A 26,284-nucleotide genomic window follows, 5' to 3' on the forward strand; every position below is an offset into this window, starting at 1 on the left:
AAAATATTCTTCATTTGAGGCTGATTAGCCAGGCACGACAGTGTACACCTTTAATCTCAGTCCTCAGAAGGCAGAAGCAAGAAGATCTCTGTGAGTTTGAAGGCATCCTGGTCTACCGAGTGAGTTGCAGAACAGCTAGGACTGTTACACAGAGAAACCATGTCCCGAAAAAAAAAACCAGAAAGAAAGAAAAAAAGGGCAACTTGTAGCATCCAGCATATATAAACTGCTTTGAAGTCTCAACAATAAGCTCCCAGCTTCAACAATGAATGCATAATCTGAGCATGACACTGAAGAGGATGGTCAACAGCTCAGGGTCTCAGCATCTTCTGACCTTATGACTATAATGAGAACAGGAGAGAATAGCACTATACACATTCACGACAATGCCAGAATCAGAAAGTTGCCGGCACTAAGTGCTGCTGAACCAATTCACTCTCACATTAGGAAGGTATCATTCAGATTCTTACGAATTTATACAGCCTTATACACAACATCCTAATCCCACTCACAAGCCTTCACCAAGGTGAACTAGAAATAGATTCCATACTAAGACCTATACATGACCTTAAAACAGCTATTCATAACCATCACAAATGGAAACACGCATTTTCTACAAATGGAGAGACAAATTTTGGTGTATCCACAACAGAATATTATTCAGTGGTTAACAAAGAAGCTACTGACTCACAACAAAAATGGATAAATTGGAATGAATTTTGCATAAGTTGAAGTAACCAGACATAAAAAGCTGTTCATTCTGCAAAACACAAACCTATATAGAGAGAAAACTCAATCAAGGATAGAGGGATTTAGTGGTTTATAGACTGGTTAGTGTCTATAAAGGAACAGACAGGGTGATTTCTACAGTGGTATTAGGACAGTAAGTAAAGACTGCATTCGTCAGTTCTCATAGCACTGGGGACGGGAGTGACCTCAGTGCACTCTTGATTTCAACCCAACACTGTAACAAACAAATAATAACAAAAACCCCCAACACTTGGAACTGGACTCACAAACAAGGCATTTCAGGCTACACAAATAAACACCAACCAGGAAGTTGGGGAATCCCAGGCTGGAACTCAGACTGAGTCACATGCCTCTCTGCAGGGTGGGACTGACCTAAGTTACTGGGAACACAGTGGTGTGACTGGAAACTCTTTTAAGAGTAGGCAGACGGACCTGCACTGTAGTCAGCAAAGCACCAACTCTCAGCATGGTCTAACAACCTACACCTGCTTCCTGGGTGCACTAAGGAAAGGGAACACAGGTAAGGCCACTGCTGGGGGTAGAGGTAGAGAGGTCACAGCAAGGGGCAGTCTGTTGGAAGTCTAGTCCCATAGGCTGACCCCAAATAAAGACCTAGATGTGCTTAGTTCAGTGTGTAAGTTGTAAGCGCAGGGATAGAGAGAAATAGTGTATTTCATTAACGTGTTAGCAATGTCTAAGAGCTAGCGCTCTCTCTCTCTCTCTCTCTCTCTCTCTCTCTCTCTCTCTCTCTCTCTCTCTCTCTCTCTCTTCCCCCTCTCCCCCCGCCCCAGCTCTACCCAGAGTGGCATAGTAGCCACACCCAGTCACAAGGAGCACACCCAGATCCTGGATTCTGATACCATTCTGCAGTGAAAGGAAACAGGGTCCTTTGGATTTGATTTGTGGGCTGGGACAGGAAAAGTCCGTAAGCCTGAGCATCATGTAATGCCAGAAAGTCAGGAAACAGACAAAAACTCAAAATGAAGAGGCATGTCAAAAGGACACAGGAATAGGCCTGAAAGAGTCCCTGGCCAGGGCTGGGACATTTGAGTAACAACATAAATAGCACTAAATTCACATGAACTGCAAGTGGAGAGAGAAAGACTCTTCCTTTCTGCTGTTTACCTCCAAAAGCCACAAACCCAATCCAACCATGGGAGAAAGATCAGACAGCTACAGGCTGAGGAACAGTCTACAGAGCACTTAGCCAGTGTAGAGTTACTATTTTTGTTGCTGTGTCTAAGTACCTGACCACAGCAGTATAAGGAAGAGTTTATTCTGGGCTCATGGTTTGAGGGGACAACATTTCATCATGGCAGGAGGCAAGGAGACGAGAGCATTGGGCAGCTGGTCACACTGCATTTTCAAGTTGTAGAGAAATGGATGCTGGTGCTTGTCTGTTTCTTGTACAATCTGGGACCCCAGATCATCAGGTGGTATCACCCACACACATCATGTGAGTCTTCCCTCTCACACCCAGAGAGGTGTCTTCTAGGTGACTCTAAGTCTAGTTTGGTTGACAGTGAAACTGAACATCACAGCCAATACCCCTCAAAATTGTTGAGGGTCTACTGTGGAATGCTATCTTTTAGACATAGCATGCTGCTTCACTAATGAACTCACCTGCACAAGATCAAGGCAGTGAGCGTTCTAGCCTGGGCTGGGGAAGGGCTCGTCCTACCCCTAGCTGATAAGTTATGTGCCATTTGATGGGTTTTGGCCGCTGCAGTGGTGGGACTGCCATTTTTTTTAAATGGTTGTGGCCACTGGTAAGTTGCCCATGCTCTGGTGGGTGAACCCCCCCCCCCATACCCACATGCAGGAGGGCAGCATTAATTGGACTCATTGACTTGTTTTTTAAAAGAACATAAGGGTTTAAAAAAGACAAGCTGAAGGGGTAAGAGGAAATGTAAGAGGTGAGTTGGGGTCAATAATCAAGATACATGGTATGTGTGTATAAAACTGTCAAAGAATAAATAAAAGTACTTATTTAACCAAAACCATGAAAACAAGCCAAATCTTAGATGCCAGGTGGGACCCAGGGAATCCTGAGCCATAGTCCAGGTAACGGACAACAGACAATGGTGTCCCTTGCCTTTTGTGCTCATGACAACAGTCACGTGGCTCTACTCAGAATAGCAAGCTAATACTGCTGAGCTAGTGCAAATGGCTAAATCAGATTCAACTGACAGAAAAAGATGAAGATGTATGAACTAATTTCTCCTGCTCCTCAACTACGATGAGAGCAACCCATGGTGGACACTTCTGTCAAGCAGACACTTCCCTAATTAGTCACTCCCACCTGGAAGGTAGGTGCACAGGAACCATCCAGCAATGTGTGGCAAATGGGTATCTACTAGCCCAGCAACTGACTTCAGTCTGAGGCAATACCCAAGGAAGACCATTCTTTGCAGATTCCCTTAGAACTGGCTTTGTGAACTGCTTCTGACCAACCAACACTAGGCGCACTTCCTTGAGAAAAAAAATGACGGGCATATTTCCTTCACTCTCTCTCTCTCTTCATGCCTAGCTTACGGTCCAATGCTTCTAATACAATAGGAGCAGGTGTCTTCATGTCCCATGCTGTGACAATGGCCCAATCTGAATGCTAAAAAATTACTTAGTGAAAAGAAGGAATGAGCTCAGACCTCTGGTCACCTCCTGTGGCTGCTATACCAGGCATGGGTTGCCCATGTAGGGTCCTGGAACCAGAAGGAAGGAGACCTGAGACCTCAGGCCTGGTGTAAGAGAACCAATTCATCCACATTGCCTCTGACTACCAAGGGCATGGCCGTCCCCCAAATAAATAGTTTGTTCATCATCTCTTTTCTAGCTCTCAGCTCTCCCTAGTCCTCTGTGCTAGACCTAAGGCCAACAGGAACTCTGAGTAAAGCTGGAAGCTTAGCTGCAGGCATAGGCCACCTTCTGATTTCCTCAAATTAACAGACAAAGCAAAAGATAAAGAGCTAGGGTAACACTTAGAAGCTGGGCTGTAGACAACAGAGGCAGTGAAAGGGGGTCCTCCTTACCCTACACAATGTACCCGGCCCAGGGGCTCAGAGCCTCTGACAGCTATAGGATCAAGAACACTATTAGAGGCAATGCAAACACAGGGTCCCTCTCCTCAAGGATGGCTGCCTACCTTTCCCATACCTACTACAGCGGAGACTAGCTAATGGAAGGCTTTGGACAGCAAGTCTTCTGGCTCAGGGTGTGGCAGCTTTCTCAACAGAGCCTGGGGCACAGCTCACAGGCTAGATGTGGCCACCCTAGTCCCCTCCCAATTGGTTCTGAACCCCCAGGCAGGGCAGAAGACTCCTCCCTGAGGCAAAGGCCTGAAGGAAATGTCCTAACAGGCCTCTACCATCAGAGCAGCACCATTAGACACCAGCAAACTCAGCCCTTGGCCCTGTAGTCCAAAAGACAGTGGAGAGCAGGGGGAAAGCGACTTGAACGAGAAGCACACTTCCCAAGCTCCCACTACAGTCCTGAGACTGAGCATGGCAGGAGCAGAAGAGCAAGTGCACAAGAGCCTGAGGCAGAAAGCAATGGAAGAAAATGGGACAGAAATGACAAGCCCAGTAGGGTTAGAAGAAATGCAGAAGAAAATACGGAGAAAACAGCATAGGGGACAAATGGATGCGGAGGGGAAAAAAGAAGTGAAGGCCAATGCAAATAGTTTCAGTCCCTGACAATGGAACCCCACCCCCCACCCCTACTCCAGGCTGGTCAGATAACTCTATGAACAAAGTATGTAAGAACACCCTTCACATGCCAAATGGGGGTCGGGTGGGGGTTGAAATACAGGAAAGCCCACAGCAGGCATGCTCACAAACCTACACCTCCCAGAGTTGGAGAGATAGCTCAGTGGTTAAGAGCACTCTCTGATATTATACAGGACCTGAGTTCAATTCCTAGCACCCATACTGGGCAGCTTGGAACTGCCTGTAACTCCAGGTCTAGAGTATTGGACACCCCTCTGCAGCCATCTGCACTCAAATACACAAACCCACACAGACACATAATTAAAAATGAGAGGGGGTGGGAGGATAACGCAAATACAGTACTCATAAAGTTCTCAAAAAAATAAATTAAAAATAATAAAAATAAATCTTTTAAGTATTTGGGTTGGAAAGATGGCTCAGTGTTTCGAGAATTTTCAGATAACCTGGATTAGGTGGTTCCCACCACTCACGTGGCTCAGCTCCAGATCAAACACCCTCCCTGGTCCCCACAGGCAACCAGGCACACATGTGGTGCACACATTCATACCTGCAGGCAAACATCCACAGATACAAAACAAAAATAAATAAATAAATCTTACAAGGAAGGAAGAAGGGAAGGAAGGGAGGGGGGGAAGGGGAAGGGGAAGGGGAAGGGGAAGGGGAAGGGGAAGGGGAAGGGGAAGGGGAAGGGGAAGGGGAAGGAAAAGAAGAAACCATCCAGAGAGGAACCAAGCAGGGGAGACACAAGTGGCCAGCAACAGAAGGGCTCTAGCCTTACCAATGTGGGTTTCAGAGTCCCAAGAAAACTCTCACAGCCAAATCTGAACTACCAAGACCAAGATGGGGCTGTTTCCCATCCTCTAAGCCCACTGTCCACCCTCTTCAGCAGCAATGGAGGCATGCCCCACCAAGATGTAATGCAAGTGAGCCTCCACCTCCAGGGGACACACTATAAAGGCCATGCCCAGCAGGTGCACAGGCCCAGGAAGGCATCTGGAAAACCAATAACACAGAGAAAACCGTGCCAATGACAACTAGATTGATTCCAGGGGCTGGGAGCACACACATATGGTGCACTGGTCCCCTGCAACTCACATTCAGTCACCTACCAAAGGATCCTATTACCATAGGAGAGGCACCATGGGTGGGTGGTAGAGGGGCCTCATCCTCATCTGCCATCAAGAGAGCAAGTCAAGAGATAAAACCAGACCCTTCTTAGAGGCCAAATGCTAAAGGAGACAGCCATGGAATTGGCAGTGCTGCAGGGTGGGAGGGACAATGAGGGAGCCATTTATTGTAATAAAACGTATACAATAACCTGCTAGTTAAGCCTTATAGATTGCTGGATGTGCACACTCACCAATTTTTTTTTCAAATAATAGTTTTTAAAATCCCATTGCAAAATGGGGTAGACACAGCATCTCAGCATCCTGGCTGTTCCTTGGAGAATTAAGCCCTGGAGAGAGCTGGCCCTGCTGGGCCTCCTAAGGTATGTGCAGGCAAAGCACTTCCCCTGCTCTGGGAGAGGTGAGGGACCATCCTGGAGGCACTGGGCCTCTACAGGCTGCCTATAACTGCTTTACTGCTGGCTTCAGAAACATCAGCAGAGCAGCACAGCCCTGGTGGCAAGCCGCCGCCCTTTCTTACTCACAGCTAGTTACAAGTTGAGGCTGAGGGTCGGTGCATGCTTTTTTAAACTTCCTCTTTTCCAATGTGGGGCCCCATGCGTGCAAACAGAGCACACACTCAACCACAGGGATGCATCCCAACTACAGGTGGCTCCAACTTTGAGGTAAGGAGGATCAGGTGCTATCCTTCATGAATTACACATGCTGGACTTTTTCCGTGTAGGAAAAAAAGAAAAAAAAAAAAACTGGTATTTAAATACTTAGGGTAAAGTCATGGGGTGTTCCAGAAAATCTTTCAAAACAGCTGGGAGGGAGAGATGGGGTGGTGCCTGCGGGGTGTTCTTTACCATGGTAGTTTAGCAAGCCCAAGCAAGAGGCTCAACACACTGGCCACACTTCCTCCCTAGCTGGAAGGCCTGCTCCAGGGTTTTGCCTGTCCTCCCCTCCCTGGGTGGGTCCATCCTGTAGCCCGAAGCCTTGGACCAGCACAATCACTGTCCCTTCACTAGAGTCTAGTGTGCTTTCCCTGACTGGAAAAGCCCTGCTGGGCAAGCTCTAAGGCTGCACTTGGTAAACACATGACATGCTAGGGCACAGGGCCATGAGGGGGGTGGGGGGTTGACTGCAGCCAAGTGCTACATCTGACCCCAGACTATAAACCTGGGTGCTGCAGTCAGCAATTCTCAGGGGGTGAGGCAGGGCTGTGGGGATATGCCATTTTTCTGGCACTAGCCTGGTTTTGATATAAAAGGAGAAAGAAATGGAAACCCTCTTGTGCTTAAAGCCTGGGAGCACCTTGGGGTCCGGGGCCTAGGACTGGAGCCCTGGGCTTATGCCCACTGACTACCCACCCCTCCTCCAAAGCTAGGCAACAGAAGCTGCCTCACACAGGCTGGTGGCTCGCTGTGGGAACTCTGGCCACAACCCCTGCAGCCCCCCTTCCCAGCAGCTATTCTTGGTGTGTGTCTCCCTTTGGGGGGAGGACAAGGGTGGAAATGATCAGAAGCTAAAGTTAGCAAACTGCAAACAATTGAGGCCAGGAATCTGAGGTCAGCTGAGGACAACAGTTTGTTCTCTGTGGCCCTGAGGTGGTTTAGCAATAAAGGGAACTGAAAATGAAAACAGATCTGGAAGCCGCCCAAGCCCTGCTGGGACCAGGCACACTGAGGGTGGCCTCAGGTGGGCCAGGCCAGATGGCCGAGCAGACCCCTCCCATGGTATCCCATTTTGCAAGGAGATCCTCGATATCCTGGCAGACACGCTCAAGGGCACCTACAACTCTGGCTCCACAGATCTTAGGACAAGCCTTCCCAGTGCTAAGCTGAGACTTTTGCTGGGTGGCCAGCACCATAGCTGTAAAGCCTACAATGGCTGCACCTTGTAACTAGGCTGACAAGTCTCTTATACTGGGTCTGTTGGCCATTTTCCTTTTAAAAATGACCCACTGAAACTGCCTTGGAGACAGACAAAGAAACCAAGCCAAAAGGGAGTCAGAGAGGTGCCAGGAGACTCGCTCAAGCAGGAGGCTGCTTGAAGCCCAGTTCCCCCGGCAGGGCAATGTTTCCCTGCCACCACCCTCTGCAGCCCCTCCTCTTGAAGGCCTAACCAGTGTCTGAGTAGGCCACAGGCTGAGAGGAGGTGCCAACGGAGCCCAGTCAGGCCAGCTGTGTCATGGCTGCAGACAGGCAGGGGTAGGGGTTAGATTGGGGGATGGGGGGAGGGGGAGAGCACTGGAACAGTCTAGCCTTGCCCTGCTCCATGCTGAAAAGCTTCCCTTCCCAACAACAGCTCCTAGGAGGACCCACTGCTCAGTGTCCTGGATTTCTTCTACCTGGTGATGTCCACCGCTGAGGACTTAGAAATGCTCTCCCTGTTCCTTAGGGAATCTGGCTTTGGCCATGTGATAAAAGAGATTGAATAAAAGCTTCTATTAAGTTTCTTTCAATCCATCTGAGAATGTTGAAAGAAATTAATCAACCAGATGGCAAATCATGGGGCTGGAGAGATGGTTCAGTGGTTAAGAGTATTGCCTGCACTTCCTGAGTTCAATTCCCAGCAACCACATGGTGGCTCACAACCATCTGTAATAAGATCTGATGGCCTCTTCTGGTGTGTGTGAAGGCAGAGTACTCATACATAGAGAATAAATAAATACACCTTAAAAAACAAGAGGTCCCACCCCCAAGAACAGTAGTCCAGACTGAGAGGGAAGATGCCAGAGCCTTCCCTGGGCATGAGGAAGAAGGAACACGGGTGCACTATTTTCCTGAAAGCAGCCTTATTCCTAATTCAAAGGAGAAACAAACTGGAGGGGGTTCTTCTTTCTCAAGAAATAGGAGTGTCTTGAGGGTGTACGATGAGGAACAGGTTATTCTGCCTGTGGTGCCCTGGGCCAGAGTCAGACCACCACCAAGAGACACTGCACACAGTTGTAACTCTCAGCAGTCATTAAGTTCACATTCACACGTAGGCCAGGCGGGGCGGCAGGGCCCACTTTATTACTATGGCTACTAAGTCTGCATTTCAAGCAGAAGCCAGAATTCTAACAGCCTGAATAGTGTACGCAGCAGAGCCCATTCCAGGGTATCTTTCCTCTACCCTGGAGCATGGGGGGGGGGGGGGGGGGGGGGGCTTCCTGTAGTCACCTAAGAAGAGTGGAAAGTGGTGGTGTAGCCCACTGTACGAATTCTGTGGGCTAGTCTCGTTCAGGCTTCTGGTGGGAAACACCTTCCTTCAACTGCAACATCTGATACCCCTATCTTCTGAGGCTGGATCATAAAGCTTTCAGAGTGTGAGGCGGGGCCAGAGGGTGCACTGTTTTCCTGGAAGCAGCTTTATTTCCCTTTAAAAGGAGAGAGACTACAGTTCCTGGGTGAAGGGTGAGTCTGGGCCCCTCTTGTCGCAAGCCTACTTAAACAGTACTTCTGCTCACTGCACAGTCCTCTAATGAAAACATACTTCCTTCTCTGCTGAGGTATGGACCGCAGGAGTCCTCAGGCCTTCCTAAAAGGCCACTTACTGGCCCTTGAAAGGCACATTCCTTAGCTGCTCCTAGGAATTCACATTGGAATTACTGAGGAGAGCAGTCACAAGGCTGTCTCGGGAGAGCCCATCACTACAGATGGTCATGCTTATCTGACCTGGGGCCTGAGTAAGGAGGCAGAGAAACAGACCACAGGGGAGCAGCCTGCTGAAGGCCAGGCTAGGCTGTGGGATGAGTAAGCACAAGGCTCTGGGTGTCGTCTCTAGCAAAGCAAGTGTGCGCGCGTACACACACACACACACACACACACACACACACACACACACACCAGGCTAAAAACCACTTAGTGCCTTGTGGACACTCCCACAGACAAGTGGCAGAGCACTTGACTGGGAGGCTAAGGCTCTGGGTTCAATTCCTAGCACCACCAATGATGACAATCTCAACAGCAGTGATGACTGTGGGTAAAGTGCTTGGCTTCCTTTCAGCTTCTTTCAACAGTGTCCTGTTGCCTAAATACTTTTCAATGAAAATGTTCAACTTTTGTCGTCAGAAAGGTAAGTGAAGAGAAGATGTGCAAGTCAGTGTTTCAACAAGGTAACTTCTTCCAAACAACTACACCACACACCTTACACTGCCCCCAGAGCCCCAACAATGAGACTCAACTGTCAACTCGGGCCTATCAGGCCTTGACATAATTTGAAATCTGCTTCCACCCTGGGATGGTGGAGTGGGGTGTTCATGCAAATTGAGTTGTTCTGGAGACAGAACACTTCTCCATTTGGACAACCGTGGCCTATCTTCTAACATCTTTCACTGTCATCACCATGTTCTCCAAGGAGGGCCATGAAAACAACTCCATCCCAAAAGGACCCAAGCCAGTGGTTGCCAAGACTGGGCTTTTTGCTAAACTATGGGAGATTCTCAGAGCTCAGTGGACTTCCCATTCTCTGCTGACTTGAACTACCTGAGGCCCTTCTTAAGAGAACGGACTCTAAGCCTGAGCAGCCTTGTATCCCTTGAGGTCTTTAGGCTGGACAGAGTCAGACCCTGTGTAGGTTGTGAGTACTATCAAGTTCAAGTGCAGGAGCCCTAGACCATGGACTCCAGGTTCATGTCCTTTACCATGAACCAGGATAAAAACTCTTTTGGGGAAACACATAATTCCTCCTAAATGTTAAATTAAATATCTGAGGGAGATGCATTCAGCCAAGCATTCTTACCTACAGCTACCTCCGCCCCTTCGGAGATCCACACTGAGATCCACTCACAGATGTCTACCTGTCCAGCAATGAACAGCTATTCTCCTTCTACTATGGCATAGACTATGGACCTTTGTGCTGAGTGGGCACCTAGGAGCCCTGTGTCTCAAGGGCCCGTTCTGTCACTTGTCTACGTTTTGTAGCCTCAAAGGACTCATGTATCAGTCCAAGATTCCTGGGTCACAGATGCTTGATGTCCAGACCTCATTCCCTTCCCAGCCATTATGTTTGTATCATTAACATTAAGAGCAGAGGTTGCATGTAGTATCTCTAAGTCCTAGGATGATTGAAGGTCAGAGCACCTGTCCCCGTGGCATCACAGGGTAAAGAGTGCACCATCTAGCAGTGAGGGAGGGCTGCTGTCACGATCCAGCAGCTTTAAGAATGAAATGAGTACTTGCAATTCAGTTAGGAATACATGGCTGATCACATTCTACCATCTACCTTCATGTAGAAGTCCAGGAGTATCGAATTAATTTGCTTTTGATGAACTCATAGCCAAGTTCACATTGGCAGGGGAAACACTGGTAGCTGTGACCCCATCTCCCAGTGGACCACGTCTGCCCAGAAGGAAGAAACAGTCTTCAACCAGCTCCAAAGACCTGGGCCACAGGCCTAACTGAAAAGGCCTGCCACTCACTTGCAGAGCCCCACAGGCCCTTCTTTCTCCAGCCATCAGCATGTTTCCTCGCTAGTGTTGTGGGGTCCAGAAGAGGTATAATCCCCACACTTACGCAGCAGGTACTCTAGGATTCTAAGGGGGTAAGGTAATATAAAGCAGAGGCCAGAAGAAGCTAGCAGGGGACCAGCGTGAGCACAAAGAACATGAGACGCTCTACCGTTTCCCTGTGTCCCACTGCTACCACAGGACATAGGATTCCACGTGGGTGAAGGTGGCTGTGGGTCCATCTGGAGTTCTGGGAAAAGCATCACCCAGCCCAGACAGTGATGTAATATTATAACATATTACAAATCCAGTTTCCACTTCCTCTCCCTAAATGGGTGGCAGAAGCATTTCCCAAGGGGTCCAGTATTCCCCAAGATGAAGTAATAGGGCTGTGGTTCTGTAGAGAGGTAGGGTGCAGGCAGGAAAAGTCCTATGGAGAGGAGCAACAGACCTGCAGAAGACACAGAATCTAGCCCTACCCCCATCATTTATGCTACCTGACTCTACAAACACTGCACACATTTTGGTCTAAATGTCTCCTTCTAAAATCCACGTTGAAATCTTCACTCGGAACGTGGTATACAAGAGGTTGAAACCTCTGACTTGAATTAGTCTTCATCAGAAAACCCTCAGACACTGAACCAGAAGCTGCCAGGAACTTGGCCTTCCAGCCTCTAGAACTATGATAAAGTCCTTCTGTTCTCAAGACTTCTGGTCCATGGCACATGACAGCAGCCCAAAAGATGAAGTCCAGAAATGGTCCATGCTAAAACTAACTCAGTCAACAGAGTTAGTCCTAAGGGTCCTGAATGGAGAGATGGAATTCAAGATGCAGATGGGGAGGTCTGAGTAATAAGAACGGCCTCCACAGCTCATGTATTTGAATGCTTAGTCATCAGGGGGTGGCAAGATTTGAAAAGGATAAAGAGGTGTGGCCTTTTAGCAAGAACTGGGGGTAGGATCTGAGGTTTCAAAAGCCCATGTCAGACCTAGAGTCCCTCTCTGCATATGGCATCAGGATGCAGAACTCTCAACTACTTCTTCAGGACTGTGTCTGCCTGCCTTCACGCTCCTCACCATAATAATAATGGAATAACCTCTGAAACTGTAAGCCCCCAATTAAAGGTTCCTTTTCTAAGACTTGCCATGATCATGGTGTCGCTTCACAGCAATAGAACAGGGACCAAGACACAGACTGAGCCCCAGACTGCCTTGGCTGGCAGCAAAGGCTACCTGGGCCATTTTATTTCTAAGTCTTCAGTGAGAACAAGGCCAAGCAGCTCTCTCTCTTCCCTTGGGTGCATCTTTGGGGGCTGCTGAATTTCTTCTTTGAATATTTTTGTATCAGAAAAATGGTCTACAGTAATGTATCACTTTCTGTGTGTGTTGTGTGTGCACACACTCACATGCGTGCTTGCTATAGTGCTGCTGCGCTTGTCTGGAACACACCAGTTGAGCTGGCAGAAGTCAATGTACCATTGGGGTAAATGGGGAGGTACGAGACACCTGCTGCTCCATGTGCTTTTGCTGTGAACTATTGTTTGGACTTTATCCCATCCAAGTCATTCTGGCAAGAGAGGCCAAGTGTCTGCCCCAGCTCCATGCTTGACTTGAATAAAGAGGCAGGGATTGCCCTTCCCCAGTCCTCCTCCACCAGCAAGAGCACTCTAGTGTGGGTCTTGTCCCCAGCATCCAGACACTAATATGCCCAGAGAAAACAAGAAGCAGCCTCAAGGGTGAGGGAGGGCCACAGAGTGGGGCAAAAAGGCCAGGCTGCAAGTGTCCAGGGCATGACTGAGAATCATGCCATTCCTTAATGTGTTGAGGACCAACGCTATCCTTGGGGGCTGATAACCAGGAAAAGCATACACATTCACACTCTACTAAAACTGTATTGAAACATGGAGGTGGCACCACCACACAACACCCATGCTGCACAGGGTTCCAGATGCCAAGAGGGGAACACAGAGAGATTGAGTCCTTCAGGATACCCTTGCGTGGTGATCACAAATGCCTGTGGACACTTCTTCCCTTGGCCTTCCAAGTCATGCTGTCACCTGCCTGTTCCATCTTGGCCTTTCATGCTGGTGGAAGTCTGCTGCAGATCTCTCATCTCTCAGAAGTTATCACTTAACCCACAGACCAGGATCACACACCACCAGGGTCAAGGCACCGTGCATGGTACCTCCTGAGGGTACCTGTAGACCTACAAATGTATGCCCTGTTATACCTGGCTTACCGCTCCCTCCACATTGTCACCCCCAACTCAAAATGCCAAGGCAGCTCCCCTGGCCTTGAGCCCTCAGGCTGTCTATCCCTGAGGGTTGAACCTTGTTTCTAGCTCTAGCAAAACTTTCTTCCCTCATTCCACAGCCACAGATGCATGTCCACTAGTCCAGTGGGTCTCACAAAAGAAGCAGGTAGCCTTGATATGCCCAGGTAGTTCCCAAGGTGCATACAGAAGCTTTTTCCCTCATAGGGCTAGTTCTGCTGACACCTGCTGATGCCTAGAGAGTGTCCACATCCCAACAGAGCTTTTAATTTCTCAAGCCTTTACATTCCCCTACCTGTTGAGCTTATTGTGTGCTGTCTGTCACAGGCCCAGGGGACAGGGACCAAGCTCCCAACCAGGCAGGCCTTCCTAGTGGCACAGCCTATTCCTACTGTAGCCTCCCCAAGCCCTGGACCCCAGGATACGTCTTTCCTCGAAGCCTACATGGCCTTAAATGTACCTCCCCAGACCCTTTAACTGCTGGCACACAAGGGTGGGGTGAAAGTAAACACCAGGACGGTCATGGGGATGTACTAGCCATACCACACAGTATCTTATATACCCAGGACCCTCCATGTATAAACTGAAAGATATCAAGGACAGGTAGCATCTTTTTCTCTTCCTCCTGATGAAAGTGATAGATATACTTGAGCAGGAAAAGATACATAATTAAACTGTGGCCTTACACTAGAGCAAGCTTGCACCAAGGGTGCCCTGAACCTAGTGTAGAGGCCAGGATCACAGGTGGGCAGCAGGAGGCTTTGAAAGGTGGGAGCAGCAGTGACAGAAGGGAGAAGAATGGTCTGGGGCTCTCCACTGCACAGGAAGGCAGGGTAAGGAAAATAAGTCCAGGATGGGCAAGGGTAAGGTGTCCACTGTGGAGGGTAAACTTCTGGACTCCTATGAGACAAGACCGGACAGGAAAAAACCCTGTTTATTTTAGGGTGCATTTCTCAGAGCAGTGTGGAGACGCACTTGATGTTTATATAGAACCATCGTGGAGTCTGGCCAGTACTGAGCATACAGGCCCACAGTGCACTCTGGCTGAACCCCCACTCTCCTCCTTTGGAACAAGAAGGGAGCATACATATCCAACCAGCAGCTGTTCACTGTACCCACGGGGCACTCAGTGGGCAGGAGTGCAACTGGAATCCTCTCCTGTGGGTTATCACGTGTCTTCTTTGGACCATGGGGCAAATACAATTTCATAGGGTTGGCAGCATGTGAAGCGCTCCAGGGTGCGCAGGTGCACGTGAGGCAGGCTACACAGCAGAGTACTCAGTCCTCCCACAGAGTGAGTGAAGCAGGTACAGCCGCCCTGGTCTCCTGCCTCACAACGGTGGTGATGGCTCTCGGGCCCAAAGCACATGCTCAACAGATGAGGTCTACCCATTTGGGTACATCAGAACCCAGTGTGGTAAGAAAGGGGCCACAGTGTGGGGCCAGGAGGCCCCAGAGCCGCGCACACCCGTGTTTTCTCAGCCATGTCCACAACACACACTCGCTGCAGGACTTTCAGTCTCAGGATATGAACTGGTGACACACTTCCCTTCCTCCCCCCCAACCCCTTGCTGCTTGCCTTCTAGCACACCAAAGTCACTTGGGCCTAGACCTGCCCCACCCCAACAACACTTAAGCCAGGCGCCTCCCTCCAGGAAGAGGGAGGCCCCATAGGAGACTAGCTAAGAGGACCAGGGAAGGAGCACAAGCTTCTCAGAAGTGCCCTCAGGTATCCCAGTCCTCAGGACAGAAGAACCAGACAAGCCAGGGCCCTTACAACATTCAGGGAACAAGGGGAAGAACCCCATGTCACTTACCTATCACTTCCCAGTCATACCCCACAAACACACTTATGCAGTCAGGTTCAGCACATGTCACTGGTCAGAACTACCCCTGACCCCTCTCTCTACTTTTATACCCTTGACCCTGCCCATCATCTCTCTCCCCAAGCCTAGGGCTTCTCCCAGGATGTAGGACAAACTCAGAAGGAACAGAAGGAGTTGGAAAGTACTGGCCTCATACCTCCCAGCTCAGGCCAACAACCATCCTGAACTTCCCCGAAGCATCATAGTCAGAAGAAGAGGGACACCGAGAGGCTCTAGGCCAGGACCTCCCCCTCTTCTTGGTTACCTAGGGCTTCTCTAGCTCTACTCCACCTAGATAGCTGCCTTCCCCTACACATCAAGAACAGGGAGGGCCCTGCAATACCTTACAATACCACGGCCACTTGACCATGGTATTGTATGAGGAGAAGAGAACCAAGAAGAACAACAGCAACAAAAAAGTAACCCCCCCCCAAAAAAAAAAAAAATCCATGGACTCCATTTTGTGTTAGTCAACCACTCCTGAGCATGGGCCTTCCCAGAGTGTGGCTGACACATCCAGCGATACTCCATTGCTGGAAGGGGGCCTTCTAATAACTTCCTGTGGCAGCAAGTACCAATTGTAGCAATGGCTTCTACATTAGGAGTCAAATTTTGTATCCATTTGTAACCATGCTGGGATTTTGTTTGGTTTGAACTGGTGCAGGTATTATGAATCCTAAGTCTCTGTGAGTTCGTTGTCTGGATTCTTTCTTGACAAAGAGAGAAAAAGAAAGACAGAGAGAGATAACATCAAGTTGGTGGGCAGGAAAGTAAGGAGGCTCTGGAAGGAGTTGTGGAAGGAAAGACCATTATGAAAATACGTAAAATTTAAAAACCTAAGTTAAAAGTTAAATAAATAAATAGGAAGAGCCAGGTAGAGAGAGAGAAAGCAGAGGCTCAGCTCCTAAGTGAATTAGGCGTCCTGCCCACAGGCAATAGGGCAAAAACAACTACCTCACAGGTACCAAGTGCCATGAGGAAGGTATTGTTGGGTGTGTGCCTTGAGGCCGAGGAAGATTCTCCAGGCTGAGGGCACCCTTGAAAGCCAGGCTTTTTATACACAGTACTTTATTTACTGAACACCAACCAGTACCAGCCAAAGCAACATGTGGCTCGAAGGTCTTTGAGGGCAATGCAAGCCACCTTACATAGAGAGGAGAACCAGACACACACCACCAACCCACAGGCTGAGTGGACTGGGACTCAAGACCATTCCCAAGCTCTTCAGAGGACTAGCCTCAGCGCCTCCCAAGCCTACTAAGGAAGCTAGGTTGGCTAATTCTGTGTACTGGAGCCAAAGGTACCTGCAAGCTACCACGCAGGCCTCTCTAGGAAGGCCTTCTAGAGGCACCTCTGGCGAGGGGTGTGGGATTGTTCTGCTGTCTTACAAGGTAGGATAGCAGAGCCTAAGCCCAACTCTTAGCTGTTTAAGTAAAAGAAAAAAGTTCCCAGACCATTTTCTGTAGTTATAAACTGCCTCCTACCAACGAAATGTAGGTTGAGATTCTACAGACCAGGGTGGAGGCACATGGGTAGATATCTGGTCCTTACTGGGACAAATCAGCACCAGACTCCAATGGTCTTCACAGAAATCCCTACTGATCTTCATGTCTTCCCCTTCTTCGTTTTGCTAGGCACAAAGATGGAAGCACACGGCCTAGGTACACACAATATGCGGACAGATTCGGGAAGCTTCCCGTGTGCATCTGTTCTAAGAGCCCCCAGGCTACCTACTCCATGGTCTTCAGGACATCCTAATGTGGTCAATAAACTGCCTTGCCATTGGTTCTCCTAGGATGGTGCTGAGTAGACACCTAAGCAGTAGGTCCTATGTAGGATACAGCCCCTAAAGGAGCTCAGACCTACCCTACCCACCTCACCCACCCAAAAAGGGGAGAGTGACTGTTCCAAAGACCACAGGAACAGGACATGGAAATGCATGACAGCATTATGCTCTGTCTGGGCAGATGCAGAAGACCAAGGCCACCTCATGCTCCCCCTCCCCCCAAAATAACAAACAAAAAAACCCTCCTCCATCTAACTAATAGGCTCTCCACAGTGGCAACATTCTTAGGCATCCTCTGGAGCAATCAGATACAAAGAGAAAGGCAGGCCACGTTCTTATTTATAATCAGTCAACACATTCACCTCAGACCACACAGGAAGCGTTTTCATGCCAAATACACTAACTCGAAGATGCTGAGAAGACAGGAAAGAGGTAAGAAAGGGTGGTTGGTTCACAGCTGAAGAGCCAACCTCAAAAATGTTTCCAGGCTTCCCTTTAGGAAACAATTGTTGCATTTGCAAACAGAGATGCTGTTCCCCAAAGAAAATAAAACACGGGGTGGGGGAACATGGGGGAGGGAGGGATGGGGGGTTGGTGGCTAGAGCTGGCAAAAGCAATTACTTCTGAAAAAAACGAATGCCTGCTGAAACCAGAGCAGCCCAGGGAGGCCACAGATAGAGCACTCTGTCATCTGTATCCTGATGGGCTCCCTATGCCACTCATGTCCATGCACTGATAGCAGGCCTGTCCCAGGAGTCCACAGAAATACTGGTTATGTTTCTACAAACAGCATTTCTGCACCATTGGACTGTGAGGGTACAAAACCGGCCATGACATCTGGAGGGTGCTAGTTTCCCTGAAGAACAGGCTAACACCCTTGCTCAAGACTTCTGGAAAGTACAGCCTAGAACACACCTGGACTGGGGACTTTTGGGTGGAGATATTTTGCAAGGCTGGCATTGCTGCCTCCTCCTATGAAAACTACAGACATGGCCTTCAGCCCACCAAGCCTTACCCAAGTCTTTTACCTTGAGGTTTCAGATTATCTGCTCCTGATAAATCAGTCCAACTGAATACAATTTACTGAATTTAGAAGGTCTTGGTTACCTAGCAACAAATGAGTCGTACCTGAGATGAGGCTGCCACTCCTAACCTGAGCACAGCTCAATACCAGCAATGAGATCTCCATAGCAATCTGAGGATGCTCATGTAAGCTTGCAGTTCTTACTGCTGTAGTTAGGTCCTACAGAGGTCATGGGGATCTAGGGGCAAAAACATCTAGGCAACCATGAGCAAAACTGCAGGCCTTGGGACTGAAGAGATGGTTAAGTAGTTAAGACCACTTGCTGCTCTTACAGAGATGAGGGAGGTTCAGTTCCCAACACTGATATGGTGGCTCACAACTGTTTGTAACTCCAGTTCTAGGGGATCTGAAGCCCTCTTTTGGCCTTCAAAGGTACTGCACTCACATGGGAAAGAGGCTGCCTAGACACAAACCCTCTTGGATGCTTGAGTCATTTTCTCTTCAGAGGTCATCATGACCAGACAGACCAGAACTAAGGATGAAAACTCCTTATTAATAAGTTATCTTTGTTTACACAGTAAGGCATCGACAAATAGATGTGTTCCTCAAAGCAAAACGGAACAATGGATAAGGACACCCATTGCCAAAGCCTGGTGAGCTGAGTTTGATTTCTGGAACCCACATAGTAGAGAGAACTGACTCCCCCCGGCTGTCATCTGACCTGCACACCTATGCTGTGGAATATGCTCGTGTGTATGCACACACAAATGAGGAAACAGAAAAGCAACTTTTAAAAAATTAAACAGCAGCTGGGGCGGTGGTGGAGCACGCCTTTAATCCCAGCACTTGGGAGGCAGAGGCAGGCGGATTTCTGAGTTCAAGGCCAGCCTGGTCCACAGAGTGAGTTCTAGGACAGCCAGGGCTACACAAAGAAATCCTGTCTTAAAAAAACAAAACAAACAAAAACAACAACAAAAACACAGAGAGGTTTTTAAACAAGGGTGCTAAAGCATACCATCTATGAAGCCAGACTTCACACAGCTGGCCGGGGCAGAGACAGCAACACCACTGGGTCTTACAAACAACACACAAAAGTCTGTGTTCATGCTTTAGGGCCCTTCACCACTCCTCCACGCAATGTTAAAAACTCTAGTTCTTTTTTTAACACTATGAAATAAATTCTGAAAAGTGAAAAAAACAAAAACCTCAATTCTGCAAACATCCTTGAAAAGATGACCCTTGGTCATATTAGGAAGACCATGTCTAAGTTACACAGAGTGGGGTGGGAAGGCATTCTCAGTGATAGGGACACCAGGCAGCCCTCTACTCAGGGGCTAGGCCAGGCCTCTTGCTGAGGGCCAGCTACTGCTCCCTAGTGAAAGCAGGCAGAGCTGGAAAGTCTAGACTGAGGGAAGCAAAAGCAGCCCTGAATCTGAAATCAGGACAGCAAATCTGAACATTCCTTTGGTTCTGGGTTAGAGGCCTGACACACATGGCAACTCTAACAGGCTACTGCAGAGAGCCTCTTTCCTGGCAGGTCCACACCAAAAATGGAATAAACAGCCCATAAACAATCCAGCCCCCTTGACATGCATAAACCACGAGACTGACCCTGCATGACCATAAGGGGAGCCTCAATGGATAAACCATCCACCAGGTGACCCAGACCAGCATTACTGGTCAAGAAAATGAATGAATCAGCTTCCCTGCTTACTCACCAGGCTCTTTGCCGGGGCAAGGATATATAAGGTGACCGACAGAAAGACAGAGAAGAGACCCTGGCAAAACAGGAGGCCCTGGGAACCTGCTGCTGAGTCCACTCATGGGCTGGCCATTCCCACAGGGACATTCCCATCAACAGCCAGGCATGTGGGCAGGAGAGCCTGGCCAGGTGCAGCTGACCCAGGAGCCTCAGGAGCAGTTAGAGTTTAACAGCAAACAGAATCCTCACTGGCATGGCTGAGGTGTAAAACTAGTTCACACCCTAGACTCCTCCAGGAAGACTGGCTCTGGGCAGGAAGGTAGGAGGCCCCTGGACTCTGGAAGCTCCACTTATGGGCATCTGAGAACTCCGGGAGAAGAGAAGCAGCTCCCCAAAATTTTCCATGGAACTTAATCAGCCTCAAAGCCAATAAATCCTGGTGTGGTGTTTACGTAAGCGCTCCTAGCCTCTGGCCCTCAGCCAGTACTCCGAAGCCTACGCTGTGCCAGCTGTCGGCAGTGGAGTGCCCTCTGTGCTGCCCCCACCCTGCCTCACAAACCTAAAAGAAAAAGTCAATGAATCACAGAAATGTTCCTCCTATAAAAGGAACATAAATGTTTATTAAGAAATTACGGGAACCAGGTCAGGCATTTTGCAATCTTAGTCATACTAGCTAATTAAAAAAAAAAAAAAAAAAAATCAAAATAGAAACCCATCTTAGAAACTTGAGACAATGAAAGCTTCTCTAGCCAAGGAACACTTGGAGCCCAGACTCAGCTTGGTTGTCAAGGCAACTCAGTATTTACCTCCAGTTCTGCTGTGTAGGAGGACCCTGACTGGGACCAGGAACAGCCAACCAAGCCACCTCCTCCCCAACACCACACAGGATAGGTGCCAGGGTGTCCCCAGAGAGCGGAAGGAGGAAGTCACAGCTTCCCTCATGGATATGCAGCCGGCTCCCCAGCATAGCCACCTACAGCACAAAGAAGAGGCATCCACATTCTCCTTTCTTCAGACCCCTGTGCCCTAGTTCCTTGGGGGTTGGAAACCACTGAAGGCAAGTTAGAACCAGCTTGGGTCCAAAGTACAAGGAAGAAATTAAGGGTAGATGTGCCCAGACTGCACCCTCAGCTGGACAGCCCGTGCCCACATCTAGGCAAAGCCCAGGACTCACACTGAAGACAGAGTGTGTTGTATCAGGCCAAGTAGCAAGGAGGGGGAGAGGGACTCTGGAAAAGATGATAGTTCAAAGTCCCTGTGTGTCCCAGGTGCTGCCATGGGCAAACAGTCAAAAACAGCAGATCAGAGAAAATCTTCCAGAGAACCTGAGGCAATCTGAGGGTCCTGAAGGCCACCTCTGTGTGCAGGTGGCTCAGCAAACCTGGTAGGAGAAACATGTAGGTACCATCACCACCAAGCAAACCAAGGTGGTGAGGTAAGAGTGCTGAGTGCAAGGAGACTGAAGAGGCATGGGCCAAGACAATGGAGAGCCAGCTAAGGACTAGACAGTATAGTCAACTTAACACATCTTCATGTGACTGGCCACTCTGTAATTAACTTAAGCTCACTATCCTTGTTCAAACAACATGTCTGGAGCTTGTGGTTGGAAAGAAGCCCAAGTTCACCCCTGGAACCCACCTCCAGGTCCTAGGCCTGAGTGAAACAAGAGCCAGATAGTGCTTTGAGTGGCTTCCCCAGCCAATAGCCTGAAGAATGGCCTAACCTTTTCCACAACTCTAGGCCAATCTTCTGAGCACACACCTTAATAGCACCCAGGAGTTTGGTCTATGGGTACAAGTCTCCTCCATGTCCTCTTTCCCAGCACTTCTTTGAACATTCTCATGCCTACCTCCCAAGCCAAGCAAGCCCCCTTTGTTGATTCTCTTCCCCAGTTGAGACAGTCTCTCTGTCTCTGTCTCTGTCTCTCTGTCTCTCTGTCTCTCTCTCTGTCTCTCTCTCTCTCTCTCTCTCTCTGTGTGTGTGTGTGTGTGTGTGTGTGTGTGTGTGTGTGTTTAGCAGGTACTTGTCAGTGTCCATGTGCATGCACGGGGTGTGAGTAGACACAGGCATCTATGGAGACCCAAGGTTGCCGACTCTGGTTGATACTTTCCACTTTTATTTTTTATTTTTTGAGAGTCTTTCATTGGACCTGAAGCTCACTGATTCAGCTAGGCTGGCCAGGCAATGAACTTCAGGGGTTCTCCCGGCTCCACTCCCATCCCCCACCCCACCACCAGCTAGGAAGGTTGGGGTTACAGGCCCAGGCTGCCTCCACAGCTTTTCACACAGGTTTTGTTGACCTCTTGCTTAGGGTGACAGGTACTCTATCAAGTGAACCATTTCCCAGTCCTGTTCTCTTTTTTACAGTTAAGAACAATAGGGATCAGAGAAGGAATTCACAGCAGTAGGACATTCCTCCTGCTACTGCAGGCCTGACACATACTCTGGTGTGGCTAAAAATTGACTCTAAGGATTCCCTAAAGCGCCAGGCAGTGGTGGCGAATGCCTTTGATCCCAGCACTTGGGAGGCAGAGGCAGGCGGATTTCTGAGTTCGAGGCCAGCCTGGTCTACAGAGTGAGTTCCAGGACAGCCAGGGCTACACAGAGAAACCCTGTCTCGAAAAACAAAACAAAAAACCAAACCAAAACAAAACAAAAAAGGATTCCCTAAAGCTACTTGTACACCTAGAGAACTTCCCAGAAGACTTGTTCCTTGCAGAGATTGGACCCTTCCCAGCAAGATCCCAGTACCCATAAGAAGAGCTCATCTGCCTTGGGATCCCACATATGAAAGAAACCCAAGGACCCCTCAGTCCCATAACCCTGATGATTGCTGCTATATTCAAAGGTTCTCTTCACTGTAAGAAAAGAGCTGGAGGTCGAAGGCCCACATACCCATAAAGGTTAACTACTGGCTCTCCAAAAAGCAAAATGGGGGCCCTGTTTTGGGCCCCAACTTGATGTGTGCTATCAATGTGGTTGAGGCAAGGTGATCCTCTGTGAAGTCTCTGGCTGCTGCCAAACTTACTTCCACATGAGACCAACCAGTGCCAAAGCTTTACCTTTAGCAGTCCCTCAAGACAGGAACCCAGGGCCGGGTGGTGGTGGCGCACACCTTTAATCCCAGCACTTGGGAGGCAGAGGCAGGCGGATTTCTGAGTTCGAGGCCAGCCTGGTCTACAGAGTGAGTTCCAGGACAGCCAGGACTACACAGAGAAACCCTGTCTCAAAAAAACCAAAAAAAAAAAAAAAAAAAAAAAAAAAAAGACAGGAACCCAGGGAAGACACTGAGCCACTGACTCTTTGGTAAGTGGCTATTTTTACTTGGGGATCAAACAGAGCCTAATTCTGCAAGTGTTCTACACAGAGCCACACACCCAAGCAAGACCTGATAAGTGTCTTTGAATTTGGGTCCTCATGTCTAACTCTTCCATGATGTACACTGGGTCTGGCTCCAAGGAGATAAGCCTGCCCTGCCCCCACACACACCCCTGTGGCAGAAGTTCAAGGACATTTAATCTAGGGTTGGTTTCAAGCCTCAGGGCTTTTCTAAGCAGGTCACCTTGGGACAGACTGGCCAATGGCCACGGAGTGTGGCCAAGTTCCTGGTTAGCAAGTGTTTTTGTGTTCAAAAAAATGAGAACAATAAACAGATGCCCACCCCCGGGAGGAAAAATTCTCTGGAAGTATGTTCTTGGTTTGGTTTGTTTGTAACAATGCTGCAAAGGAGGGGCTTGTCTAGACTAAAACACCCAAATGTGCAGGTATAACACATCCACATGTGCACACACTAGCACACACCCACACAGTGCTCATACCCAGCCCTTCATCTAGAGTAATATTGGAAGGATAGACACAACAGCCAGCCACACGGCAGGGAGAATTGGGCATGGACACCAGCACTGAGGAAAAGCCTGAGATCAGAGCAAGCCCAAGCTAAATAACAAGACCCCATCTAGATAGAGACAGACAGACAGACAGACAGACAGACAGACAGAGATAGACAGATCTAGGCAAAGAAAAAGATCATATCAAATGGGGACAGACTGGGCAGATGGACACCTCTTTACCACATAGTCCTAATAAAACACCATAAGCAAGGCACCTTTTAGAAGAATGAGTTTATTTTGAGTTTATATTTCAAGAGGATTAGGTTCCATAATGGTGGGGACAGAAGGTAGCAGACATGGTGGCTAAAGCTGGAAGCTGAGTGCTGAGGGCTCACACCTCAAACCACAAACAGAAAGCCAAGAAAGCAAATTCAAAATGGTGTCTGTTTTTAATTCTCAAGCCCCACCCCCACCCCCAGTGACATACTTCCCTAGCACAGCCACACCTCCTAAGCCCCTGCAAATGGCACTAATTAGGGACCAAGTATTCAAATGCCAGAGAGTATGGGGAACATTTATCATTCAAATTTTCACAACATGTACATGTATGTGTTTACATGTATGTAGACAAACACTCAAAGAATGAAGACAGAGCTTTTGTACCTTATACCCAATCTATTCCTGCTAGGAAGACAATAGCTGAAGTCCAGATCTCCATTACACTGGCCTATGACAATGGCTGCATCCTTCTACACTGTGTGTCTAGGGACTGGGTGGCAGCTGCTTTATCACCCCAAACCTGCTCATAGAGTACAGCCAACTTCTAAACTACCAAGCCTTTACTTTGTACTTTAAAGAGAAGCTGTTTTTTTTGGGGGGGGGGGGCGAGGGGGGGAAATCCCATTTAAGGCTATAAAACAAAAGCAAACAAACAAAACCCACAGATTCAGTAGGCACAGAAGGGTTCTGTTTTCTTGAAAGTAGGCAGTCTCTCACCAGGTCCTTATAGGTGCTGGTGATAACAACTATCCAGACACAAGAGCAAGCCAAGTGAGGGTACAGGAGGTCTGGCCAAGGATGATACAATTCCCCTTTGAGCTGGCTACAAATGCACCCAGAAGCACTTTCATTATGAGTAGTGCTCTGGTGTATTTGCTTGGGGAGGGCAATGCCTAAAGTTCCTTCAGGATACTCTAATGACTTTAAAAGCCATCAAAAGCAGAGACCCCCAAACCTCCCACACTTGTTCAGTCAAGGATATTAGAAGATGATAAAGAAACCAACTAGGGGAATACAAGGGCATGAGCACAAGGCAGATGGCCAGTCTCCCAGGCGTTTGCCATGGACTTAGTAGTAATAAGAAAAACATGTCCTGTACAATAGGGACTCAACAGTACCATCTTAACGGTGTGATCCAGCAAGGGAACTAGTTGACATCTTTTCCCTGGAGTGGTTAAGAGCACTTGTTGTTCGTATAGAAGACCTGGGTTCAGTTCCCAGAACACACATGATAGCTGACAACTGGTAACTCTAGTTCCACAGGATCTGGTGCCCTCGTTCTGACCTCCTTGGACACCAGGCATGCATATGGGACACAACATACATGCAAGCAAAACACTTGTGCACTTAAAATAAGTATGTCTAAATAAGCGTCTCTTAAATGTCAGTTTTTCAAATGGCCAAAAGATAAGACTAGACTCAAGTAAGCCAAGGATGATGTGCATTGCCTAGATAGATCCTGGGTGACAATTTTAGGATTCCTTACAGAAGCTGAATACAGACAACACATATAAAATTTAAAGAGCCTGGGAAGGAAAGAGATGGAGTAAGGGAGAAGACCATGGCACAGTATCGACTGCTCAGCCCCAACCCCTAAGCACTTGTGGCCGTCATACAAATGTGGGGAGAGATGAGTGCCTTGCTTACCTATGTCACACAGAATACTGGTCCAAGAGTAATGGCCAAAGAGCACATGCAGGTAGGTAGCACTTGTGCTGTGTCTCAGAAGCACACAGCCCACTGCAAACCTTTGATGCACCCTCACCTGCAGTGTGTGCATTTTTTTTAAAGATTTTTTTTTTTTTTTTTTTTTTTTTTTTTGGTATGAGAACACTGTATCTGTCTTCAGACACACCAGAAGAGGGCATCGGATCCCATGACAGATGGTTGTGAGCCATCATGTGGTTGCTGGCAACTGAACTCAGCACCTCTGAAGAGCAGTCAGTGCTCTAAACCACTAAGACATCTCTTCAGCCCAGTGTGTGCATTTCTTAATCCATCTGAACCTTAATTTTCTTATTTGAAATGAGTGATTTCACTAGTTCTGTCAGATATGGTTGCATACTTCTGAAATCCCAGCTACCTAGGCAGTTGGCCAAAAGCTGAATGTCACCCTTGGCCACAAACACTAAAAGTATTGAGGATGCAGCTCAGTGATAGAATACCTAGTATGCCTACTTACGTCTGATGCCCAGTACCACAAACACAAACCCTATATCCTAGGGTCCTCCTGAAAAGTACAGAGATAGATGTCTTACATCAAGCATGTAGTTTGGGATCGTCAGAGATGTGGTTGAGAGCGTATCATTCTAGATCAGTGGTTCTCAATCTGTAGGCAATGACTCCCACATTACTGGTAACACGTCAGAAATCTTACATATCAGATATTTACACTGCAATTCATAACAGTAGCAAAAATAGTTACAAAGTAGCAAGGAAATAATTTTATGGTTGGGGGTCACCACAAGCATGAGGAACTGTATTAAAGGGTTGTAGCAGTAGGAAGGTCGA

The 26,284-nt window shown here is 48.3% G+C and overlaps 1 protein-coding gene and 1 long non-coding RNA gene across 2 annotated transcripts in view; one reads left to right on the forward strand and one right to left on the reverse strand.

Moving 5' to 3' along the window:
* Klf13 (KLF transcription factor 13) overlaps positions 1-26,284 on the reverse strand; it is a 50,326-nt gene that overhangs the window by 18,356 nt on the left and 5,686 nt on the right. The gene's annotated exons all lie outside the window — the stretch shown is intronic.
* LOC143442560 (uncharacterized) lies at positions 1,153-8,037 on the forward strand. Its single transcript, XR_013110805.1, has 3 exons — positions 1,153-1,270; positions 5,858-5,964; positions 7,892-8,037. It is a non-coding gene; the product is annotated as an uncharacterized LOC143442560 (long non-coding RNA).

The sequence above is a fragment of the Arvicanthis niloticus genome, chromosome 1 (genome assembly GCF_011762505.2).
Source record: "Arvicanthis niloticus isolate mArvNil1 chromosome 1, mArvNil1.pat.X, whole genome shotgun sequence".
Lineage (NCBI taxonomy): Eukaryota > Metazoa > Chordata > Mammalia > Rodentia > Muridae > Arvicanthis > Arvicanthis niloticus.